Consider the following 24,977-nt stretch of genomic DNA (forward strand, 5'->3'; position numbering starts at 1 on the left):
CACACGCACACATTCTTAAAAGTGGCTAAGTTCAGGCATTTGTGTTAGCAAATTGGATACCTTTTCCTTGAGCTGAAGCATTCAGGCCTGTCGCCCAGTGTTTTTTTTCCCTCTTCCTTCCTTTCTGGGTTGCAGTATTTTAACTTTTGCTGCCAGTATTCCAGGCAAGCTTTTATTGCACTAAAACTTTGGTATTCTCATTAAAAATGAGACATTGTAGCTATCAAAATTTTGGACGGGTTTTTCACCTCATTTTGAAGAATCCTGGAATACAGAAAATGCCGACAGTCCTTGGATACTTCTCAGTGGTGGTGGCGGCCTAGTTCAGGGTAAGTAACTGTGATGGTTAAACAGATTATTTCATTTCCTTAAATATTCTCTGTCTAGTCTCTCAATCTCTCCAGTGTTTTCAATAATGGGTCCTGACCTTGGAAGGGTATCACTTGGTAGGATCTTTGGCCTACTAGTTGCAGCACGCACATCAAAATACAATGGCCCAGGTCCTGGGGCCTAGTTCTTATTTCTGGCATTTTAGAGCATTGTGAACATGTTTTGTTCGTAATTAATTTGGAACTATTTTTATATTTTTACATTTTGAAGATGACCATGATTTAATGGGTCAATGTAGCATAGTTCCTTGCAGGATGAACTCTGCTGTGTTCTTGCTCCACAGGGAGGAAGGAAATATTGTCATCCAAGTGACCTACTTGTGGGTCTACTTTTGGGTTACAGAATGACATTGATGAAAGCTGGATGTTGCCGCCTTATTTTCTAAAACAAAAATTAGTTGCTACATAGTCGACTGAGCTGTGCAACTAGGATTTCCTAAGTTTGGTATGTGGCTTGTGCCGAGTCAGATGATTGTAGCTGCCACGTTGCTCAGTGTGTGAAACCGACCTTAGTATCTTGGGCTAGAGAAAATGGTCATCTGTGCTTTTTTTAAATCGTTCTTGGGATGTGGGTGTCACTGGCAAGGCAAGCATTTATTGCCCATCCCTAATTGCCTTTGAGATAGTGGTGGTGAGCTGCCTTCTTGAACCCCTGCAGTCCATGTAGTGTAGGTACACCCCAACAGTGCTGTTAAGGAGGGAGTTCCAGGATTTTGACCCAGTGACCGTGAAGGAACGGCATTATATTTCTACTGGATCCATCCATGCAATTGTTTCCTTCAGATTTAACAATTCCTGTACTCTCCTGGCTGGCCTCACAGCTTCCAACCTCCATAAACTTGAGCTCATTCAGAACTCTACTGCCTATATCCTAACTTGCACAAACCAAGTTAACAGATCACCTCATGTACACTGACATGCGTTGACATTCCGATCCCAAACGCTTTTGAAATTCTCATTCTCATGTTCAAAGCCTTCCATAGCCTTGACCCCCTCTACTTGTGTTATCTCCTCCATCGCTACAATCCTTTGGGAACTCTGTATTCCTCCAAATATAACCTCTTGTGCATTCCTGACCTCTGTCGCCCACCATTGTTGGTCACGCTTTCAGTTTGAGCCAGATTTGGCAATGGTTACTCTTAAGTCTGGGCCCTTTGGTCTTGAGGAACAAAAATGGAGACCGGCCTGGATGGAATTGCCAGCCTGGACGAGGAAGGGTTTTACTGGAGACCAGAGCTCCAAAGACCTGAGACATTTGAGCTGCATATGATTTTTTTTTAATGAATTTAACATTTTCACAGCTATTGCCTCACAAACACATGGTTCCATGTTTTAAATTGATCCAGACTGAAAGTAATTTCTTGTCATTTCTGTTGCCTTTGGTATGTCCAAGGTGGTTTGCGAGTTGGCATGTGCTTTATTTTTGTGAAATCAGTGGCAAATTGATGAGGTGTTGAGACTGCTGTATTTTATTGATAATTATACCCTGGGTATCATTACAGAGATTGCAGTATGCTTTTGTTTTTTCTTAGACTGTGGGCTACATTAGCATTTATTGTTCATCCTGGCTGCCCTTGGGGTGGGGTGGGGGGGTTTAAGAGTCAAGCATATTGTGTGCGATTGGAGTCACGTGTAGGTCAGTGCAATTAAGGGGTGGCCAACTCCCACCCCGAAGGACATTCTGTGAACCAGGGTTTAAATGACAATCTGACAGCTTTTATGGCCATTTTATCCATTGCAAGTTTAGTTTCACAACTTTCCATGGTGGGATTTGAACTTGCGACCTCTAGATTGCTAACCCAGTATCATAACCACTGTTTTGTCTGATTTACGTTGTGAAGCAACTTATCATAGAATGATACAGCACAGAAGGAAGCCGTACAGATGATCGTATTGGCACTTTGAAACAATTATTCGATTAGTCCCAGAGTTCTGATGAAAGGTCATCAACCTGAAGGGTTAATTCTGTTTCTCTCTCCGCAGATGCTGCCAGACCTGCTGAGTATTTCCAGCATTTTCTGTTGTTGTTCCAGATTTTCAGTAACTGCAGTATTTTGCTTTTGTAGTCCCAATACCTTGCACTTTTTCTATAGCCCTGTAAATTTTTCCTTGTCAACGAAACATCTAATTCCCTTTTGGAAGTTAGTATTAAATCTGCTCCCATCACTATTTCTGAAAAGTGCACTCCAGATCATAGCTTGCTTTGTGTGAAAGAAAATTCTCCTCATCACCTCCCCAACCCTGTTGCTTTTGCCACCATCTGAAATGTGTGGTCTTCTGGTTATTGCCTCACCTGCCAGTGAAAGCAGTTTCTCCCTATCTACTCTATCAAAAATCTTCTTGAACACCCCTATTAAATTTCCCTTTAACCTTCTCTGCTCTAAGGAGAACAACCCCAGCTCCTCTAGTCTCCCCACATAACCAATAGCAGGTAGTATTTGATTACTATTCTAACTCCTAGCACACACTGTTCCTGCTGGGTGGGCAGGATTAAAATTGGGCCTATACTTTTTGGAAAATTTTATTAGTTTATTGTTGCCACTTTCATTGGGTTCCTGAAAATATGACCTCAGACATATTTGTTCACTTTGTGGTTGATGTAGGACAGTTGCTTTCTGCCCCATGGGTGAAGATCCAGGAGGGAGGGGATGAACGCCTCTTACACCTACTTACATTATCTTTCACAGCTATTTTGGGCATGTGTTTGCAGGGGTGTTCTTGAACTACCCTGAGAATTGTGCCCATGACACCTGAAAGGCATGAGGTGACCTACTCCTGCACTAGTTCCATTGTGGGCCTACCGAAGATCCACAAAGGGGAAATAAAAACAAAGTTGGCCCTCTGTTCCCTGAGAAACATGTAGCAAGTTACAGTGGCGATTATTGTCCAGTCTGATAAGGGCCTTGGACATCCCCTTTTCAGTGTTACAGGGGACAGCCCACAAATGTCCTAATCATGCCATCCTCGGAATTTGAGATGGGGTCAGCACCAGAGCACAGTGGCCGGTGGAAGTACCACAATTCTACCCGCTCAAAAAAGACAAGCTGAATTTTCTATCTGATTGTTTACTTGGCTATCTTCAACAAAGTTATTAACTACTTTCCAATGTTCTGCCCATACTTTGTAGAATGGTTATCTCTCTTTTTGTGAAAGGCAATTAGAGTGGGATTCTTCTCTTTGGGGTGGAATAGAAGATGGGCAACACTCCTTTCTTCCCACTCTGCTTCAAGTCTGAGGCATTTTCCTTGTCAGGGCTCATTAGGGATGCATGGTGAGCTCCCCATGGGATTGCTGCCACCGAGAGGGAGAGAGCCTGCCAGTGCCTGGCCACATAATCCTGCTGGTGCTGCAGTGGGGCCATTGATGGAGCACCAGCAGAGGTGGTCAGGCATTTAAAAGGGCAAAAGAGCCCCAGAGGTCAAGGAAGCTGCAGCCTTGTCGGCCTCAGCAGAGACCGATGCCCACACAGATTGGGGCAGGACTGGATGCTGAGCTGGCCTCGACCAGGTCCCTGACCTTGGGTCATTATTGCTACCACCTGACACTTCTTAGTGTAAAAGTATGTTATTCTCAGAGAATATAACATGGCTTCACAGCAGCATGCTGGAGAAATGGCTTCTATTCCGTGTTCAAGATGCAACTCTGGGAAGCTAGTAGAGATCAGCAGCATCTCCTTCTTAAAGAAGCATTTATTTTGAGAGAGAAATATGCAAATAAAGCTAGCCAATGGAACTCCGTTAATGCGGGGGGGTGGGGTGGGGGCGGAGACGGAGTTGTCAGTTTAACCCTTTCATGAACTGTTACTGTTTGCTTCCATAAATTAAATCTGTGACTAACCCTTGTCTGCTTTCTTGTAAAAGTGCCTGCCATAATTGGCATTGATCATCATCTTAATGCTATACAAATGCAAGAAGTTGGCATGATGATGGAATAGAGCAATTATAAGTAGAGGGATCTAAACCGTCACAAATAATAGAATTGTAGAGACTAGAACCGTAGAAAAATTATAGCACAGAAGGAGGCCATTCAGCCAGTCGTGTCTGCGCCGGCTGAAAAACTGGCCACCCAATCTAATCCCACTTTCCAGCACCTGGTCCATAGCCTTGCTGGCCATAGCACTTCAGGTGCATGTCCAGGTACCTTTTAAAAGAATTGAGGGGTTTCTGCCTCCACCATTGTTCCTGGCAGTGAAGTGCAGAAAATGGACGTTCAGCCCATTAAGTTCCTTTGCATGAACCACTAATCCTACTCCTCTACTCAATCACTCACTGTACCTTTTGAATATTTCTCATTTTCAAGCAGCGATCTAATGCCTTTTTAGAAAGAATTTATAGATGCTTTTTCAACAAAGATTTGTGGCTGAGAATTCCAGATTTTAACTACGGTTCTTTGTGATTTTTAAAATTTGTACCATTTCATTGAGTGGTGAAAACACTATTTACTCTATCATAACCCATCATAATCTTGAAGACCTCTTTAACCTAAACATCTCTATTGAAAGCAGCCCTATTTCTCCTGCATCTCTTCATAGCTATATCACTTCATCCCTTGCAAAGTATTAGTGAATATAGACTGCAACTTTTCCATTGCTTTTATATCCTTCCTCGAATGTACTGAGAGTAGTATACAATACTCCAACTGCATTCTAACCAAGGTATGTCCAACTTTACCATTATTTTCTTCCTCTTATGTTATCAGCCATGACTCTAGTGGTAGAGCTCTTGCCTCTGAGTCAGAAGGTTGCGGGTTCAAGTCTCACTCCAGAGATCTGGGTTGATGTCTAGTGCAGTTCTGATGAAGTGCTACACTGTTGAAGGTAGCTTCTTTCAGATGAGCCATTAAACTGATGCCTCTGGCGGAATTTTACCAGACCCCTGCCGCGGGGGTCGTGGTGGGGGGGGCGGAAAATCGCTCTGGGAGAGGCCCGCCACTGGCCTCTATGCAGAGAAGGCCCCACCCCATATTACTGGCAGTGGCAATGCCTCGTGGGAGCACCCCCTGCCACTTGGCGGCATTACAATTTGCATATGTTAATACATTCAAATGAATGAATTAAACACTTAACTGCTGCCGCCGGCCGTCCTGCTGCGATATCCCGGTCGGTTGCCGGATATCCCGCGCCTTCAGATGACGTAGAGGTGGCGGGCAGTCCATTCCAGCCATGGAAATGAGCCGCCGCCCTAAATATCGTGGTGGCCTTTTGGAGCAAATCCCGCGCACGCGTCCTGCCATCTTTGAAGTTTGGCGACAAGTTGGAAAATTCAACCCCTGAACTCAGGTGGACTTAAACGATCCCATGGCATTATTTTGAAGAAAAGCAGAAAAGTTTTCCCCAGTGTTATGGTCATTGTTTATCCCTCAACCAATGTCACTAAAACAAGTGAATTGGTTAGTCAATATGCATTGCTGTTTGTGGAACCTTGCATGGACTCAGTGGGCCGGATGGCCTCCTTCTGTGCCATAAATGACTCTGTAAATTGGCTTCCACATTTCCTTTGTTGCAACAGTGATTACACTTAAAAATTGCTGTAAAGCACTTTGGGATATACTGAGGTCATAAAATGCAAGTCTTTCTTTCATATATGTTAGATACAAATTCACCTATTATATTTGCCTTTTATATGGTCGTCTTGACTTGTTCTGCCATATTTTAATGATTTGTGCGTTTATACACCAAAGCTGGATGTTGCCAATCTGCCCATCCTCCTGGTCTTTCACAGCTCTTGCCTCAAATTGGCAAATTCGGTAATTTGGTGTCATCAGAAAATGTCAATATGCTTAATTTTTCAATCCAGAAGCCCCATGAGGAATATCACTCACTACATCCTTCTAGCCTGGGAAACCATTTTTTAAATCTCAACATTTTGCATTCTGCCCTCTAAGTATCTCTCAGTCCATGGAGTCACATTCCCATGAGTTCCATATGTTGGAAGGGCATGAGCCCTTTGTGTGTTGTAGGAACATAGGAGCAGGAGTAGGCCATTCAGCCCATCGAGCCTGCCCCGGCATTCAATATGATCATAGCTGATCATCCACTTCAATGCCTTTTTCCCACACTATCTTCTTATCCCCTTATGTCATTTGTATTTAGAAATCTGTCAATCTCTGCTTTAAACATACTCAATGACTGAGCTTTCACAGCCCTCTGGGGTAGAGAATTCCAAAGATTCACAACTCTGAGTAAAGAAATTTCTTCTCATCTCTGTCCTAAGTGGCTTCCCCCTTATTTTGAAATTGTGTCCCCTGGTTCTAGACTCGCCAACTGGGGAAACATCTTATTGTTATTGGCTTTTATATACTATTTCCAGATGTTAGTGAACAGCAAATATGATATGCAGCCTGCTTGTTTCTTTCTCCTTCTCTTTTCTGGTTCTCTCCTCTTCCCGTGCACTGCACTACAGTAACTCGATGTATAGGTGGAATCAAATGTGCTTTCCTGTTTGTACATTCGGCTCAGTACAAGCCTCATCAAAAGCCAATATTTAGGGAGATTAATCTCTTGTTTTAGACATGTCTCCTTAGTGGGCCCTTAATATTGCAAGAGATATTCTAAATAGCAAACGTATATAGACAGAGTGTGATCATAGGCTTACAAATAGTCTGTTTTATTTAGCAGTAAGATGATCAATTCAGTAATGCTAGAGAAAGCTTGATCAGGATGTTACCTACCCATATCCTCTGCAAAGATGCCAAACTCTCATCAGTTAAAGCCATTCAGTTCCCTGGCTTGGTAATTGATCTCTGATGGGTCAAACAAGTGCTGAAATGCAATAAGATTGGAAGTTGTAAAGAAAGTTCAGTTTTCCTTGCTGCAGTTGACAGTTTCACTGTTCTCCCAAGCCATTACCCATGGAGTATTTGGCAGATGGCAGAGAGAGTCTATCTTTTCCTCTTGGGCTCGTACACCCTAAAATCATTAAGACTCCTGAATTAGATGAATGTCCATCCTCCGTACGTGTCACATAGGTATGGCCAGGCTGTCAGTGCTCTGCAAGTTCAAGAATAGAATTCTAAGAATTGCTAATGTAAAACCCAGCTTCTTTGTTAGTGCAGGAACATGAGAGCTATTGCATATGACTATTGATATCCATGCATCAACCTGTGACAAAGGTTCTACACATACCTTTCACTGGCTGTAAAAATGCCTCACCCTGACTGTGTGTGGTCATCAGGAACTCTCATTTCAGAAATTCAGCACAGAGTTGATTTACCTGCTGAACACAGGTTATTGAAGCATTGAAATCCTGTGGAAAGATTTGGCTTTGCCCTTCAGCACCTAGCACAAATTTCCAGTGCCTATTGTGTTCTTAAGAAACAACAAGGTAAGTTTTGTGAGACATTTGTCCTCGTTTCAATTGCCACTGAATATTGAAGCGCCAGTTTATAGATTATTAAAACATCTCTAGTTTAAGTAAAAAGAAAAAATTGTAAATGCTGAAAATCTGAAATGAAAACAAAGTATCAAGTCTGTCAATATTCTAAATGAGGAAAATATGTGGAGGGTCTGATCAAGAATCCGGGTACTCGGCAAGGGCCACATTCAGCAAATGTTAATTGCGAACACTGGGGCAGAGATTGGTGTTTTGTCTGTTTTTTGGGTACATGATTGGCGTAATGTATACCAGTTTCTGAACACAAAGTCCTGCACCTAATCTGCCCTGGTGGCATGGCCACTCCCTATTGTTCTTCACTGTTTTTAAGCATCCCTGGCAGTAGATGAAAATCTGTGTTGGATCAATTTAAATAGGCAGAGAAGGGCCCTTCGCTGGTTTCAGGACCCTTCTGCAAAGTGCCACACACCATCCTGACTTGGAACTATATCACTGTTCCTTCACTGTCGCTGGGTCAAAATCCTGGAACTCCCTTCCCAACAGCACTGTAGGTGTACCTACCCCACATGGACCACAGCAGTTCAAGAAGGCAGCTCACCACCACCTTCTCGAGGACAATTGGGGATGGGCAATAAATGCTGGCCTAGCCAGCGACACCCACATCCCATGAATGAATAAAAAAAAAATTCTTAGTTTCTGTATCCTCGTTACCCATTTTGCCACTAGTAGAAGCAACATTTCACTATTTACGCACAGTAATGTCTCCAGGTTTCATTCACCCCTTTAATGGCTGCTCCACTTGAGGGGCTAGAAACATTTTAGAAAAAAAATTTGAAAGACTTGGTTTGTTTATGTGGTGGTTTCTAGGTCCTGATTCGTATCTTTCGGTACAAAAAATTGAGGTTTGTTTGAGTTTGTGTGGGGTTTTGGTTTGTGATTGGCAGTTTTTCCGACTTGCCTACATTTGCCTAAATCTTGGTTGTCTGAATAGATGGCAGCTTTTTTGGCCAAGTCGGTGATGGACACTTTACATGTGTAAGGATTTGCAAGTGTGATACTTGTGCAACATAAAGCACACTTTGCATGTGGGACATTGAATTGTTGGATGCAATTCCCTATACACCTTGGACTGCTAGATCCAAGACGTTTAATTATACAAATATTTAATCTCTGGTAACACTGCTGCCAGAGAAAATTCTTCTGCCTTCCTGAAATTCAGATTCACTTTTTCCACTTGTGGTTACATTCCTGAGTAATGTAGTGCATGTAATAAACTGTTTTCCCTCAGTGTGTCTCTTTTCCTATTTTATTGGTTCTCATTTTTTTTTTTGAACAAAAAATTCTGGAAATATTCAGCAAGTTAGGCAGCATCTGTGGAGAGAGAAACAGAGTTAACGTTTTAGGTCAATGCGAAAGGTCATTGCCCTGATATTGGGGGTGGGGGTGTGAATTTTATGCTCTCCCCACTGCGAGTTTGGAGGTGGGAAGAGCATTCAATCAGCAGGATGCTAGCGGGGGTGGAGTCCCCGCTACCTTCAATTAAGTCTGTGGCGAGAAGGCCCTTGCCAATTGAGACCCTTAAGTGGGCAGTTAATGCCCAATTACGGGCCTCATCCAGTATTAGCCCAGTGGCGGGTGGGACAGTTACCACCTGGGGTGCATGGCAAGCAAACCCGTCTGGGGTGAGGGGTGCCTCGTTGAAAGGCATTGTGCCTGATGGAGGGACCTGGCATCGGGAAAGGGGGGGACCCACTGAGGGCCACCCTCCTTCCCTTGCTGTGGACTCAGTGACCCCCACCCCTTAAAATCCCTCCCACTATGACTCACCTGTGGCCTGGATCGCTCAACAATCATAGGCTGCGGATGGATGCTCTACCGGATGTAACGGACCGCACGCTGAGAAGCTGCTGCGATATTAAATGTGGCAGTTTATTTAAATGGCCGGGGCAGACCAACTCCCCCGCCCCTCCCCCCCCCCCCCGCCGATGACGTGGAGGGGGCGGGCGGTCCGTCCCTGGCAATGGTTCAGCTGCTTTTGCGCAGACGTTGAAGCCATTTTTAAAGGACTTCGAGCCCTATCGTTACGTTTAAATAGTTAAAGGAGAGTGGATTTTTAAAAATTAAGCCAACTGATCTAGTCCCTCCCACACCCACCCGCAATAACCATAGATTTAATTCCTTGCCCTCTCCCCCTCAAAAATACTTACCTGACATTTCACCCCCAACGATCATATACTTTAAACTGTACCCCTTCCGAACCATCCCCCTCCTTAGACCAATGAAATCACTCTGACTTCCCCACCTCCTCCCCGCACTGAAAAACTTATCTGCTCCCCCCTCCCCACAAGTGTTCCGAAGGTACAGGTGTGCTGGCCACCGGCACCAATATCGCTCCGGAACGGACGCAGGAGCGGGTAGGTAATCAATTCATTTATTTCAATAAATTTAAATATTTAAATGGAGCTCCCGTTGTCACCGGCAATATCGGGCCGGACCTACCCGGCGTTGAGGCCCGTGGTGGGCCTCTGCTGGAGGCATTTTCCAGCCCCCCTCTGCCATGACCCCCGTCATCAGGGGGGCTGTAAAATTCAGGCCCGCTCTGTGGTGGCGCTGTTCAGTAAAATCAGAGGCTGACAGCTCTCAGCAGGCAGGACATCCATCGCCAGGGCCCTTAATCTTGGGGAAGGACTGCCGCTGTCCACTCTAGTGCCTAATTGGCATGTAATGCGGCGGGCCTTCCTCAAAGGAGGCAACATGGGGATCTCGCTGGCTCTTCAGCCGGTGGCTGAGATCCCGTCGCTAACATAAAATTTCCCCCCATCAACTCTCTCTCTCCACAGCTGCTGCCTGACTGACCTGCTGAGTATTTCCAGCATTTTCTGCTTTTATTTCCGATTACCAGGTTCCGAAGTGTTTTGCATTTGTATTTTTTTCCAATGTGGTTTATCTCGCTATTTTGTTTCAGACACTTCCTCATATTTCCTCTCAGTCTTGTGTAAGTCTCTGCCTGTGTTTCCTCTCTCTATTCTGCATTATTCCCAATCTTTCTGCAGGCATTTCACACAAATTCTATTACCAGGATACTCCATTTCTACCTCACATTTTTTTTAAATCACAGAATATACAGTCAGGTTATAGCAGATGCACTGTGCCTGAGACCGCTGTCAGAGATCATGGAACATATACTGTGCCTAAAATGGCAGTTGAGGAGATTCTGGAACATGTGGAGGCAGCAAAGAAAATGGAGAGACACAGGCAAGACAAAGGCAGTAAAATTTGGAAAAATGCACTGTTCTGCCAAATGTACTGTTCTGCCAAATGTTGCCGTACCCTCACCTGCATATCCACTGGTGTGGATGTTTACAGAGTATTAGGGGATGGCTCCCCTGGAAGTTATAAGTTGTTCAATCTGGTTAATTGTGAAACACTACTTATTTAATGGTTGACAGGAAAAATAAATGACATCTGGGTATATGTGGCCCAGGTATGATGGGCTGAATCATTCCATGATTCTACGATAGTCACCAAAACAATTAAATTGCCTTCCTAAATCTACCTGAGCAGTCATGCCCCTCCCTTTTGCAAAAGCACTCTTCCCTTCTAAGCATTCTCACACAGTTCATTTGCTCACGAACTCCATAATCCAGCTCAGAGAAACATTATTTGCCTTCCATCCTCCTCATCAGTACACGAGGTGCACTGTACCATCCTGTCCATCAGTTCCAAGAGGTGTTCTGTGGGACTGGGTGAGTTGCTTTTGCAGAGAGCTGGCATGGACACAATGGGCAGAAAGGCCTCCTTCTGTGCTGTAACCATTCTATGATTCTATGAATCCCTCTTCTTCCCGCCCCCCCCCCCCTTCAGTCAGTTCAGTCAACTGAAGGACCCAAGCATTGAACATAAAGCAGAAGGCAAATCTCAACCCTATATAGAAGCAGAGAAATTTGCAGAAGAATGTTGTTGCATGCATTTGTAATATGACACTAGTAAGACTGTTTTTCAGAATTGTTTAGACATTTGTTAGAAACACTATTTTTCGGTGTATGTCGTGGGATGTTTGGGGAGGCAACAAGGTGGTACATTGTACATTTTTCTGAGGGATTCCATTGGTTGTATGTGTGGTGGTTGCTGGTTGATCGTTTTCTGCTTTTCAGTGAATGGATTTTTTTTTGACAGGAATTCAATGGTTTTATTTTACAATAGAGATTTTAGATTCATGACTCTTCAGTGATGGGGTATTTCAGTCAATCAATGTTTGTATACTGCAGACATGCACCAGATGCCAAATGTTTCATTTTATCTAGATATTGTATTACATTTTTTGGAGCATTATCCTTGAGTTTAAGTCTTTGTTTGCACCTTGTGGACATCCAGTACATTATGCATGTTAAAGACACTGAGATTTTGCCCATGGATCTGTGGGGTGTAATTTTTATCTTGTCCTTGGAGACGGGAACGGAAATGGGTGGCATACAAATTGGCAAAGGGATGGCATCGGGCAGTGTGCCTGATGTTATCCTGGCCCCATGCCATTTTGTCTGGGGTGGAGAAGCCCGAGGATGGCATTCCCACCCAGGCCAGTTCAGGCCCTTAAGTGGTCAATTAATGGCCACTTAAGGGCAGCTTCCCACCTCTGCTCTGATTTTACTGAAGTCGAAGGGGCCTTGCTGCCACGTGGAGACACTGCCAGTTGAGACCTGGCGGCCTCCAAATGGGCTCGGGGGAGCAGTCCCTCCTGTGGATGCAATCATGGTCCCCTGCCTGACTGGCCCCGGTGACCCCGACCCACTTAACTGTGTCCTGGGGTCTCTAACATCTTGTCCGCTGCAGGCAGATGTTCCGATGGTGGGGGAGTCCAGAACTAGGGGTCATAGTCTAAGGATACGGGGTAAACCTTTCAGGACTGAGATGAAGAGAAATTTCTTCACCCAGAGAGTGGTGAGCCTGTGGAATTCGCTACCACAGAAAGCAGTTGAGGCCAAAACATTGTATGTTTTCAAAAGGGAGTTAGATATAGCTCTTGGGTCTAAAGGGATCAAAGGGTATGGGGAGAAAGCGGGAACAGGTTACTGAGTTGGATGATCAGCCATGATCATAATGAATGGCGGAGCAGGCTCGAAGGGCCGAATGGCCTACTCCTGCTCCTATTTTCTATGTTTCTGTTTCTCGGCCTCCTGCAATACTTGCAGTGGCCACTGCTCCCGGTGGCGCTGCTAGTACTGCTGCTCTGCCAGCCTTCTGATTGGCCAGCAGCTCTGGAGGCAGAAGCTCGTCCCTTAAAGTGACAATGTCCCTGACGGCGGGCAGTTAATTAGCTGTCTGCTGTGAAATTCCAACGGGGGTCTAACAGAGGGCCGAGGTGGAGTTTCCACCCCCCTGCCCCAACATTCCAGCTGGCTGCTGGGACCCCCATCGCTGGGATAAAATCTCAGCCATTGTTTTTCAAGATTGCGGGGTCAGACCAGAGTTACATGAGGTCACCTGACAAAAAATTGAGGGTTAAATCAAGGTATAATAATCTTGTGTTACATAACATACCTAATATATAATAATACTGGTTTCTGTAGTTGTAACAGTATAATAGTTATGTAAAACTTGTATGCAACATTCAAATCTACATTTTGTATTTAAGCAATAGTTTCAGTTTTATACTTCTGAAATCCCCATATATTAGTGTAATAATAGACTTCGTTTTAAAGAGGCACTTGCATATATGTTATATCTGATCACAACTTTCAGAAAGGTTTCATAGCTCTTAAAATACAGTTAATTACTTTGAAATGCAGTTAGTTAATTAGGCAAATTCAGTAGCAGTTCTGCACCTGACAAAATCCCATAAACTACAATAAGGAGAAGCTGAATGTCCATTTTGCTGTTTTTGGTGCTTTTATTCTAGCAAAACATATCCTTGCATATATTAGTCATGTAATGCATATTTACAGCTGGATAAATTTAAAATATTGTCCCCATTCCTACTGGTAATTCTCAGCAGAGGAATTGCAGCTAGCATGCTATGTACATTACCCACCCATTTAAATTTGAGGCTTGTGTGTTTGACTTCCTGTCATTAAACCTGGTGGGGTTTTAAAGCTCATCATGTCTGGAACTATGTGTATATCAATTTAATACAGCTTTGAGCTCCATTTCCTTTGCATTTTTTTCTCTTTTAGCAATGCATTTTTCTGGGGGAATTTCATTTGATGTGAAAAAAGGAGTGTTTCTCCCCAGACGTCTTTGATTTTGAAGATGCCTGTGCTGGAAGGTGCAATTATATACCAGTCAGTGTGCTTGATATGTCAATTCAGTAATGTAGAAGGTTCTTTTTAATATCAGACCAGAGACTTCCTGTCATCAGACTGCAGAGAGACTTTTCATACCAATGGGTTGTTTTGAGAACTTTTATGTATTTCAATGTTCAATTTGTTACGCACATTCTTTTGTTTAACAGATAATCTAAAATAGATTTAATTTACATTGTGTTTGGAATAATTTTTTAAAGATGTATTTCTGAACATTTTAAAAAATACAGCTACTCCTCAGAGTTTATTGTCAAACACACACAAGATCAGAAAGTATGGAACCGAAGCTTCCTGTTTATGTTGCCAATGAGTAGACTTTACCCTGTGTGGGACATAGGCTTGTGGATAATAGCTTCTATTAATTATCTTTCATGTCAGTGCCTGTCGTCTGAGATTAAGCCAAGACGGGGAAAGTTGCCTGAAGGCTTTCAGTTGGATCACATTACATTGGTGCCTTTTCCGTATACTTATAAGATCGAAGTAAATTGGGAAAAGCTTATGTCCATAATCTCTTGTCAGTGACTATTTGAGACATGCTAACACTGCAGCAATATAAGCTAAATGTCTAAATGCGTGTGAACTGTTTAAGCCGATCCAATTAATATTGTTACGAGTGCTTACATTTTTTGTTAAATTTTGAAGATTTATGGTTTAAAACTGAAAAGGAGTCCGTGGATTTTTTTTTTTTCAAATGTCACTGAGAGGTCTGGACTGTAAACAGTTACTGGAAGGCACCTGTCTTCAAATAATTACCCAGCAGGGGTTGTTTTTGACTTGAAGATGTTTGTCACAGGTCTAGGTTTATAGGGGTCAGGAGACATGACTCATGTGACACTGTTTATGGTTTTGCTTTGGACAGTGAGTTGGGATAGGGGCAATGGTTTGAAAAGACAGTTGAAGCAAACTTGCCAAGAGAGCAACACCGAGTTCAGTCTGTTCCAGCTCTTTGAAAAAGCTTGCCAATTTTCCATCTCTTGAGAAGCTGAGAAACAAAGTGTAAAAAACTGCCTGAAACCCCTGTTGCTGCATTGTCCCTGGAAAGCCTGCCCAAACTGATCTTCAACGTCGCCTGACGAGAACTGTTCTAAGAAGATCTGAGTGACAGCCGTCTGTACGTATTTGGGACGCAAAACCAAAAAGGACTTCTGACATCTTTTCATAGTGTGTGTGTGTGTGTGTGTCTAAGGTTAAAAGGAAACTTTTATATTTTGATCTGTTTGTTTAAGCTTTGCTTTGTTACTGGTTAAGACTCATTTTATAATAAACTTATAATTTTTTTGTTTATTAAAGAAACCTGGTTGGTGGGTTTTATTCTGGGATTAAAATAGTCTATGATTGACCGTATGGATAAGTGAGAAAAAATTTAAATATACGTTGTGACCCGTGGAGAAGAGGAACTAGACTAAACATTGCACTCCTCCTACCTTTTTATTTATTTATTTTTTATTTAGAGATACAGCACTGAAACAGGCCCTTCGGCCCACCGAGTCTGTGCCGACCATCAACCACCCATTTATACTAATCCTACACTAATTCCATAATGGCCAATTTGCCTATCAACCTGCAAGTCTTTGGCATGTGGGAGGAAACCGGAGCACCCGGAGGAAACCCACGCAGACACAGGGAGAACTTGCAAACTCCACACAGGCAGTACCCAGAATTGAACCCGGGTCGCTGGAGCTGTGAGGCTGCGGCCAACTCCAAATATATCTTTCTTGAAATTTGGCATCCAAAACTGAATGCAGTACTCCAGATTGGGTCTGACCAAGGTTCTGTACAAGTGAAGCATCACTTCCTTGCTTTTGAATTCCAATTTCCTTGCAATAATTACTGTGAATTACTCTGCGTGGCTTTTAGACCCTTCTATCTGCCCCATTAATTCAATCACAGAATAATACTGTGCAGAAGAGGCCCTTTTGCCCATCGAATCTGCATCGATGCATTAAAGACACCTGACCTGTCTATCTAATACCATTTGCCAGCACTTGGCCCATCGCCTTGGATGTTATGACGTGCCATGTGCTCATTCAGGTACTTTTTAAAGGATGTGAGGCAACCCGCCTCTACCACCCTCCCAGGCACTGCATTCCAGACCGTCACCACCCTCTGGGTAAAAAAGTTCTTCCTCAGATCTCCCTTAAACCTCCTGCCCCTCACCTTAAACTTGTGTCCCCTCGTAACTGACCCTTCAATTAAGGGGAACAGCTGCTCCCTATCCACCCTGTCCATGCCCCTCATAATCTTGTACACCTCGATCAGGTCACCCCTCAGTCTTCTCTGCTCCAGCGAAAACAACCCAAGCCTATCCAACCTCTCTTCATAGTTTAAATGTTCTATCCCAGGCAACATCCTGCTGAATTGCCTCTGCACCCCCTCCAGTGCAATCACATCCTTCCTATAATGTGGTGACCAGAATTGCACACAGTACTCCAGCTGTGGCCTTACCAAAGTTCTGTACAACTCCAACATGACCTCCCTGCTTTTGTAATCTACTACATATCTACTACATATCAACATATCAACTAATCTACTACAATCAACTACATATCATTCTGGTATATATTCCACTGGATGTCAGTACGGAGGAGGCGGCAAGAGTTGTTTATGAAACAGTCCAAGAAATGGCTGCTCCTTCCTCAGATTCATTGAAGATCATCCTAGCTGATAATCACTTGACTTGGCCTTTAGGGACATTCTCCGTAACTACATTAGTTGTGTTGACAAACCAACTCGTGGGGACAATATACTGGATCAATATTTTTGATCCATTCCTGACTCTTACAAGTTTCTGTTTTTCGACCAGAGATTGGAGTTTCAGATCATAATGTTGTGCATCTCCTCCCTAAATACCGACAATAACTGAAAACTGTAAAAACCTGTCCGGAAAGTGGTTAAAGTTTGGGATAATGTGGTCATTCAAGATCTAAAAATTTACTATGACAACAAGAATTGGGATATTTTTATGGAAGACGATCACGTAGATGGGACTACAGATTTTACAAAAGATTATATGATTTTTTGTGAACAGCTTCATGTCCAAACTAAAACGATTAAGATCTATCCAAATAAGAAACCTTGGATTATAAAGGAGGTAAAAGTAATAATAAAGGAAAGTCATTTTTCATTTTGTGTTCGGGACCAAGACAAACTTGATGAACTAAAAATCAAAGTAAGAAAGGAAATTCAGAATGTAAAAAATGTGTAAAGAGACAAGCTGCATAGTTGTTTAAGGACAAATAATCCTAGAGTTGCATGCATAAAATGGCAGACTGCACACAATCCTTGTGATGTTGCAAATGAATTGAATCGATTTTTTTTTTTGAACCGGTTTGAAAATGATGAACTTGAGGAACATGTGATTTGGCAGCAGGCTTTACTTGGTGAATTAGAAGGATCTCATGTTAATTAACAGATGGGAGGTAGAGAAGCAATTCAAGCAAGTGAATCCACAGAAAGCGTGTGGCCCAGATCAGATCAGTGGAAAAATTCTTAAGGAATGTGCTCATCAGTTGGCAGTCCCTTTTTCTCTGCTCTTTCAGAAATTGTTTTCTATATATGTTGTTACTTGCTGTTGGAAATCAGCCATCGTCATTCTGGTTGTTAAGTTGCAGCCTGTTGAGCTGAATGATTATTAACCAGTTGCTCTTTCATCCGATAGTCGTGAAATGTTTCGTGTGCATGTGCCAAAGCGTCTTTTAAGATCGCCTTATTCCACATATCGATCAGTTACAGTTTGTTTATCAAACTCACAAGTCAGTGGATACTACTGTTCTGACCTTGGTCCACTTGATTCAACAGCAGATGGATAGATTAGGTAACTTTGCTCACGCTACCTTCGTTGATTTCTCTTCAGCTTTTAATATCATGCAACCATTCAAGCTTATTGAGAAACTGAAAAACTTTGATGTAATCCTACTCTCCTACTTTGGATTAGTGATTTTCTTTACAACAGGACCCAAGGGATGTGGGTCTCTGGGATTTACTCGGAGCCCATGTTAACGCATACTGAATCTCCTCAGGGTTGTATACTCACCCTTGCTTTTCATCCTCAACATCAGAGTTGCCCAACATAAAGCCTGCAGGCCAGAATCCATCCTGCCAATCCTGTGTGACTGAAAGCGGGCTGCCTGTCGCTTGGCTTTGATTGATGGCCAATAGCTATGGGGGCGGGGGGGGGGGGCGCAGCTTGGCTCTCCTATTAAAGTGTATGTCAGGCGGAGGGGATAGACAGATGGCAGATGCCTGTCTGTGATTGGTCACTGTTTGTGACTGATAGAGGGCTGCCTGAGCGGGCTGAGTGATGATTGGCGGTTCATGGCGCAGGCTGTTTTCTCGCGGTTCAGGGAGTGAGTGGTTGCTACGGGGAGAGGGAGAGAGCAGCCGAGGGGAGGGCAGGATGCGGGCTAGCACGTAGCCAGAGGCGTGATGTAGAGTGGTGCTGAGGGAGCACAGAGAGAGAGAGTCAGGAAACCCTTTAAACCAGACCAGCCTGGGGAGAGAGACATACAGACGGAGGGGTGGGGTGGGGGGGAAGACAGATGAACACAGAGGGAAAGAGAGGGGCAGCAAGATAGATACAGAGTGGGGAGAGAGATGGATACAGAGGGGAGGCGGGGGGGGGGGGGAAAGAGAGGGCACGAGAGAGAGAGTGAAGAGAGATGGATACAGAGAGGGGAGAGAGGAGGAGAGAGATGGACACAGGGTGAAGGGAGAGAGATGGAGAGGGGATGTGGGGGGGTGAGATATGGGGCATGAGAGAGAGGGCACGAGAGAGGGGAAGATAGATGGATACATGGGGAGAGAGATGGAGGCAGTAGCGAGAGAGAGAGGGAGCATGAGAGAGAGAGGGGGGAGAGAGACAGAGGGACACAGAGGGAGGAGCGAGATGGATACAGAGGGGAGAGAGGGGGAGATGGATGGACAGAGAGGGAAGAGAAAGAGATCAAGATCACTCCTGACAGATGGACATCTATCTGGAATACTCCATATTGCTACATCAAGTGTGTGGGCAGACATTGTTTTTGCTTGCATTAGTCAATGCTAGGTATCCCACTAAATCAGTGTTCAACATAGTGATGCAAAAGTAAGTTAATAAATTTGTCTTCGCATTTAAAGCTTGTTCACAAAAATGCACATTTTTTTGTTTTGATTAAAAGTAAGAAAAATTTACAAAGCCTTTATCTTTCTGAAATTTGCTTAACAGACCCCTATTAAGGACAAAAATTGTAATGTGGCCCCTCAGATGAAACGGTTGGATATCCCTGCTCTACACAAACGATTGTCGATCAGAACACAGTGATTCTGAAGTATGCTGATGATACGGTACTTGTAGGCTTCATCAGGAATAACAGAAAAAACTATAGGGACTTGATGGAGAGGTTCAAAAAATGGTGTGATGACAATTCTCTTGAATGAAAATGAGATGAAAGAACTGGTTATAGACTGTAGGAAAAAGCCAATTAATGATATTGTTCCCATGAAGATTCATGATGTGGACATTGAAATGGTCACCAGCTATAAATATCTAAGAATCAAAGTAGATGATAAATTGAATTGGGGGGAACAGTGTTGTGATGTGATGGCCAAGAGACATACACAATTATACTACATATTACAGATGAGCTTCCATTGTCAACCGCTTTCCCCTCCACATATGTACGGTTCTCTCATCTTTGGAATTTTCTACCTTGGAGGGCTGTGGAAGCTCAGTCATTGAGTATTTTTAAAGCAGAGATTAACCGATTTCAAAACACCAATGACATAAAGGGATATGGGGATAGTGCAGGGAAAAAAACATTGATGTGGATGATCAGCCGTGATAGTATTGAATGGCGGAGCAGGCTCAATGGGCTGAATGGCCTACTCCTGCTCCTATGTTCGTAGCATGTTACATTGAGTTCTCTCATCCCTTCCTTTTTCGTTATGGCATACTGAACTACTTTATGTTCCTCTCCTTCACGGCCTGTGTCCTATTTGTTTCACCCTAATTCATCTCTACAGTCTTGCTGACTCTTTCCAGCCTTCAGATTGGAGCTTTAACTGACATCCCCTCCGCTTGTTCTGGCTATTCACACTGGCGTTCAAGATCTAAAAGCAATATTTAAAGGAGAGCAGAGAATTTTTACTGGTATCCTAGACACAGTCTTCCCTCAACAGTGCTACCAAAAACAGACTGGCTGGTTATTTCATTGCTGTTTGTAGGATCGTTTTGTTTGCACTATGGCTGTCCTAGGTAACGATCACACCACATTTCAACAGCAATTCACTATATGTGAAGCACTTGTGACATTTCAGACTAATTTGATACAGTGGCCGGAATTTTACCTTTGAAAAACGGGACTCCGCCAAGGCATCCAAGACATAAAATGGACCCTGATGTCATGACGCACAAATGGCATTTTACGCTGGTCGGATGGCGGGCGAGATTGAGGCGCCACTCACCGTCCCCTTACAATTAATTGTTATTAAAACACCAGTTGACAGCCATTTTACGTAGGCTGTCAGACTTTACGGCCGTCGAGGGGCTTCTCGGGAACCTGGCAGGTTTAAAAGAGCGGCAGTCAGTGTATCTGGGAGGGAGTTGGAGGTACTATTTTGTTGGTTCTTTGTTCATTGTTATTTCTTTGTGTGACTTTAAAGTTTGTGGTAGTTTCAGCTTGTTCAGCAGGGTTTATCTAAATGTTATTCACTCCTGATCAGGCCCCAGCAGTATTGATTTCTTGGGTGAAAGGGAGGGGGTTGTGTGTGCCTGTCCTTACAGTAGGCTGGTAATACTTGAACTAATATCATCTGTTCAACACAGCAGCAATGGGAATTGTGCACTCTGGAGGCGGATCATCTAATGAGGAGGACTATGTCCCAAGGAGGGACAGGAGGACAACTGGCCAGGGGAACCAGCAACCTGCTGGCCCAGTGCAGCCTCGTAATGAGGGAGGGAGAGAAGGTGGAAGAGTGGCCCAGGTGCAACCACTCGTCAGGAGACGAGCCTACCCAGCAGGCAGGGTCTACAGAACGCCAGTGCCACAGAAGACTGGCTGTCACGGGAGACAGTTCCATCTCTGTGTAAGATGCTTGCAGTGGAGCTTACTTCACACTGCATGGGTGGCCATCCAATGCCAATCGCACAGAAGCTAACAGTAGCACTGAATTTCTATGTATCAGGCTCATTCCAGGCTTCATCGGCAGACATGTGCAGAGTCTCCCAAGCATCAGTGCATCACTGCATAAAAGTTGTGACTGATGCCATTTTCAGGCATGCCAACCATTTCATCAACTTCAAGACGGACACTGCCAGTCAGGCTGAGAGAGCCAGAGGCTTCAGCACCATTGCTGGATTCCCAATAGTCCAGGGCGTAATAGACCGCGCTCATGTGGCCATTAGAGCACCTACAGGTCAGTCAGGGCCTTCATTAATTGCAAGGGGTTCCACTCAATGAACGTTCAGCTCGTCTGTGACCATCGTAAGTGAATCTTGCAGGTGTGTGCACGTTATTCTGGGAGCAGTCACGATGCTTTCATCCTCCAGAACTCCCAGGTGCCAGCACTTCCTAGGCCTCCTAAATGCCTACAAGGATGGCGACAGGGGTTATCTGCTGAAGACATGGCTGATGACACTGGTGAGGAACATTACAATGAAAGCCTGGTGGCCATCAGATTGACCATAGAACAGACTATAGCTCTTCTCAAAATGAGATTTAGGTGTCTCGATCACTCAGGTGCAGCCCTACAGTCCTCGCCATCAAGGGTCTCACGAATTATTGTCGTCTGCTGTGCCTTACATAACCTGACAATGGAGAGGGGAGAGGCCCTGGAGGATGATCAAGGTCAGCATGAGCCTTCCTCAGACGAGGATGATGATACAGATGAGGAAGAGGGGCCGCAGCCACCAGGACGACGGGGAGAGGGAGGTGAAGGTCAGGTGGAGTTGAGTGCAAGGGAGACCCGGGAGATCTAAATACTCAGGTGTTTCTCCTGAACAGAGTCTCATCAACCATAAACTGACATAGCAGTCTGAGGGGAGGCATTGACAGGAGCTGGAAGGTCAGAGGCACTCACCTTCAGGGGGAAATCTGATTTTGAATTGGGCCACCTTTCCATCAAACACAACCCAGCCCAAATGTGTCACCGCTCAAATAATCCTGCTCATGCAGAGCAACCATATTGCCTACAACATCAGCAATGACCTGTGACATGTAAAAATGCCAAGTGAAAAATGTAATAACTTTTAGTTCATTTATACATCAAATAAATATTTACAAAGTGCACCAGTAACCCCGGAGTGCTGTTCGTGTGATTTGTCTTGAAACATTTGTGAGTGCTCACATGTGTGGACAACCCCTTGCTGTCAGCCACACCAGATGCAGGCGGTTGATCAGGCTGCTGCATTGCTCTGGATGACTTTGGCGGGTGTCCTCTGCCTGCCCGAGGCCGTATAGGCCGCAACAGGTCAAGATGACCCTGAAGTTGCAGGAACACACTTTGCCACCCTGGGTGTATGCGGTGCTATGTCACTGGCAGAGGGGACAAGGAGCTGCAGGATGCATCAGGAGCGTCCTGAGAAGAGTTTCCATGTGACATCTGCTGCCCCTGCTCCTGAGGCTCAGTTGGTCCTCCTGTGCTAGCCTCAGAGGGATGAGCAGCCTCAAACTGTCAGATCTCTAATGCTTTGGTCCATGGAGGCTACTCTCGCTGAGGTAATGTATTGCATCCAGGATTGGCCCCTCCACTGCAGCCGCCAATCTATCAATGGAGGAGGCCAGGTGGACAAATGACAGAGAATGTGCGGTACTCAAACCCTGGATGGATATCTCCAAAGTCTGATTCATAGCACGCAAAGTCTCTGATAACTCCGTCAGATCTCCACTCACCCTACGCTGCACTTGGAGCGTCTCCCGCAGAATGGATGTCATCAGAAGCTCATCATTAGCTTGTGGCTCTGCACTGGCCTGGCCTCCCACAGTCCTCCGATTGTCAGAGGCTTCGGCCGATCCTGCCTCTGGCATCTGGTCCAGCAACTGTGTGGTGCTGACACCAGGTTGTGACCACGATTCCAAGGAGACTTGCATCCCAACTGAGGTGAATTTCACTCAGCTGGCGCTTGGTGCGGGCCGCGAATGTGACGCTGCACCCTCTGAGGTCCACTCCTCTTCAGAGGTGGTTGGATGAGACCCGGAGACGCCTCCTTGCCACTGCAGGGAAAATCAGAATGATCAGTTGTGATCAGCATTCCTGGCTGGAGGACATGTTATAGACTACATTGTGGGCACATCTGTGTGATTTCACGTTTGGGATCACCCTTCAGTGCCTGAGACAATCCCCCCCGCCCCTCCCCATGCCCTCCTGCCCCTTGACCATACACTGGGGAATTCACTGCCCTGGCCAGGTGCGCCGGCCTCTCCATCAGATATAGTGCATTCTCCGTCCTCCCCTGCTAGCGTTAATGCATCCTCCTCCAGTCTGCTCAAACATGCCAGGTTGGCCAAGTCGCCACTGGTCTGGGACCTCTCTCTGGCATTATGTGCCCTCTTCTCCTCTGTATACGCAAAGGACTTAGTTAAGACATGTTACTTGGAAGATCACGCACTCACCTCTTGGGCTGAGTGCTGCATTTCAAACCAATGCCAGTGAAGTGCACGGATGGAACGCATCTGGAACACTGTGCGTCGCAGATATGTTCCATGATGCGGCATAAGACATGGCTGCAGCCAATCACTGAACATGGATGGCTTCCACCTTGTAGCATCAGCATTTATTGACCCTCCCGTTTCACATAAAAGATGAGATGAATGCGGAATGCCCATTACCCGGGCAGAGCGCAGAAGGTCATTGACCCACTTGTGGCACTGGAGCCATTGCCTCCTAACAACTCCGCGGCTGATGATCTCCTCCGCTACCTCCATCCATGCCTTCTTTGTGACTTGTGAAAGTGGTCGTCTTCCATCGGATGGGAAGAGAACCTCCTGCCTTGCCTCAGCCGCCTGGAGGAGGTCATGTAAGGATTCCTCTGAGAAGTGGGGAGCCATGCGGCTACTTCTCCCTTCCATTCCCGCAATTAGGTTCTGGTGGAGTTCTGATTTTTCTCAACGTGTTGGCTTGGTGGGCACTTTCAGTCCTCCTACAGTCCTTTCAACCTCAGTCCCTTGTTTTTCCCTCTCAGATGTGCAGTGTTTGTTCTCAACATCCTCCTCCTTGCTTCAGGTAAGCCTCTCAGAGCTACAGAGGTTGCTGAAAGCCTTTTTAAATGGCTTTCAGCAAACTCTTCCAACTCTTCCCCCACCCCCGCTGACGCTCAGCCTCTCGCCTGTGCGCGCCCTTTTCATTCGGAGATACACCGCGGGGCCGCTAATTGGCTGCCCCGCACATGATACTGGTAAAGCAAGGCACGGAGCAGGAGCAAAGTCTTCACCCGCTTCCGCCTGATCGAACTCTGAGCCGCTGACAACGGTAAAATTCCGGCCAGTGTGTTTTATTTTATTCCGGTTTGTCCAATCAAACTGGCTAGAATTTGAACCTTATCAGGTCAACCTTTTTAAATTGGTACTAAAGCAAAAAACTGCAGATGCTGGAAATCTGAATTAAAAACAGAAAATGCTGGAAATACTCAGCAGGTCTGACAGCTTCTGGGGAGAGAGAAACTGTTAACATTTCAGGTTGATGACCTTTTTATTAGAACTGGGAAAAATTAGAAATGTAATAGGTTTGAAGTAGATCAAATGGGGCAGGGTGGAAAAAAACAAAAGGGAAGGTCTGATGGGGTGAAAGACAGGAGAGATTAAATAACAAAAGGTGCAGGGCCAAAGTGGGTGGTGATGGGACAAGTAAAGAAACAAAAGATGTGTCCAGAGGAGGTGTGAATGGCAGAATGATGAACAGCTGCCACCCTAAAGCAAAAAAAGAGAAAAACGAAAGTAAAACAGAAACCCGCAAAGAAAGCAGAAACAAAATGGTGCAAGTTACAG

The 24,977-nt window shown here is 44.8% G+C and overlaps 1 protein-coding gene across 7 annotated transcripts in view; it reads left to right on the forward strand.

The window, feature by feature from the left end:
* znf532 (zinc finger protein 532) overlaps positions 1-24,977 on the forward strand; it is a 259,899-nt gene that overhangs the window by 83,400 nt on the left and 151,522 nt on the right. The window lies entirely within an intron of this gene.

This window comes from Heterodontus francisci, chromosome 1, assembly GCF_036365525.1.
Source record: "Heterodontus francisci isolate sHetFra1 chromosome 1, sHetFra1.hap1, whole genome shotgun sequence".
Taxonomy (NCBI): domain Eukaryota; kingdom Metazoa; phylum Chordata; class Chondrichthyes; order Heterodontiformes; family Heterodontidae; genus Heterodontus; species Heterodontus francisci.